Source organism: Amblyomma americanum, chromosome 2 (genome assembly GCF_052857255.1).
Source record: "Amblyomma americanum isolate KBUSLIRL-KWMA chromosome 2, ASM5285725v1, whole genome shotgun sequence".
Lineage (NCBI taxonomy): Eukaryota > Metazoa > Arthropoda > Arachnida > Ixodida > Ixodidae > Amblyomma > Amblyomma americanum.
The window spans coordinates 229,999,426-230,001,253 of NC_135498.1; the positions used below are offsets into that span (position 1 = coordinate 229,999,426).

At 46.0% G+C, this 1,828-nt stretch overlaps 1 pseudogene; it reads left to right on the plus strand.

Annotated features, from left to right (window-relative positions):
* The first annotated feature begins 218 nt into the window (after window positions 1-218).
* Window positions 219-1,150, plus strand: LOC144120394 (uncharacterized; annotated as a pseudogene).
* Window positions 1,151-1,828: the final 678 nt, after the last annotated feature.

Below are 1,828 nucleotides of genomic sequence, written 5' to 3' on the forward strand. Positions count from 1 at the left end.
TCGTCACACACGCGCTGCTTCCCGCCCTGGTTTCGGCTGGGGTGGAATGCGCGCCGTCAGACCTGCCTGGATACCCCTGCAGTGATACGCATGTCCGTTGTCTCAACACCATCAGCGCTTCAAACCTGCCAGCGTCATCGCTGGAACCCTGGACACTTCCGGAACCTTGGACACACCCATCGTCATCGACGGCACCTGGCACACCGTGTATAAAAGAGCGGCAATCACCGGCTGCGCTCTGTGGGCTTGGTGGCTGTACCATGAAGCAGATCACTAATCCGCTTCTGCTCATAATGCAGGTCAGTAACCCATACGCCTTATTTGCTAAGAAAACTAGTAATTACTGCCTGGTGCAGCTTCCGAGCCCAGTGTTGTGTCGATGTTGCTATTGAATGTTTAGAAACGATTCGCATCTTGCTACTATTGTCCGGGGACATAGAAACGAATCCGGGACCTACCAGTGCAGAGGCAGTACTTGCTGAATTGAAGAAGTTGTCGTCAGGTCAGGCTATAATAATTAGTGACGTCCAAGACATCAAAAACAAGTTAACAACTACAGAGAAAACCATTACAGATCTAATTCAGAGGATTGCCGATTTAGAGAGCCACTACCAGAACCTGGCTACTTTGAAAACAGATGTCGAATGTATGCAATGCAACACAGAAAAGGCTACTCAACTGGTGCGGGATCTGGAAGCCCGATTTGATGACGCCGAAAACCGCTCACGAAGATGCAATCTGATTTTTTTACGGCCTTTCCGATCCTACACCATCCGAGTCATTTGCCGATTCCGAAGAAGTCATAATCCGCCACTGCTCCGATCAGCTCGATTTGTCGTTAGATAGTAAAGATATCGAACGTGCACACCGTCTTGGGCGTCACAACACAGAACGCCAGCGTCCCATAATTGTAAAGTTTGCGTCTTTTAAGACTAAACAAATGATCCTTTCAAATGGCCCCAAATTAAAAGATACTGATTTCAGCATTGGTGAAGATTTCTCTCGCCGAGTTCAAAATATAAGAAAACAACTTGTCGCGTTTGCCAAATCAAAAACAACTAAATTTTCTTTGCGGTACAAAACCCTCCATATAGGCCCCAAACGCTATTTTTTTGATGAGTCTGAGCAAACAGTAAAAGAAATCTTCTAGCCACCACGGCGACGCAAGTCGGCACTACACCGTTCCCAAACATGTCCTCGTCCTAATCTTACGTTTTCGACAATCTTTACCAATATACGCAGTTTCATCCCGAAGCGAGAGCTCGTGTCAAACCTGGTGTTATCATCTGATAGCAACTTGCTTATATTAACTGAAACGTGGCTAACAAATGACATTAGTGATAGCGAGGTGCTTGCTGATCTGCCTAATTTTTCTCTCTTTCGTTCAGATCGTAAAAACGCACGTGGTGGTGGTGTTCTGATTGCGGCAAGCAACCACTTATCATGCACTGCTTTAAACATTTCATCCGACCTTGAATTAATTTGGCTTATCTGGCGATCCGCACCACATTCCGTGCTGCTGGGTGTCTGCTACAGGCCGCCACACAACACTCCCCATTTTTGCCGCCAGCTGAACGCAACCTTGTCTAAATTAACCTCGCGGTATCCCAACGCTCACATTCTCCTCTTCGGGGATTTTAATTACCCGACTATTAACTGGCATAACCCGGTGCACTCCATAGATAATCGAGCGGATACAAGAGAATTTCTTGATATCTTTTCGAATTTTAATCTTGCCCAACTTGTACTAGAACCTACGCGTGTAGTAAACGACACTGCAAATATTTTAGATTTAGTATTAACAAGCCATCCTGAAAGTTTCTCCTCC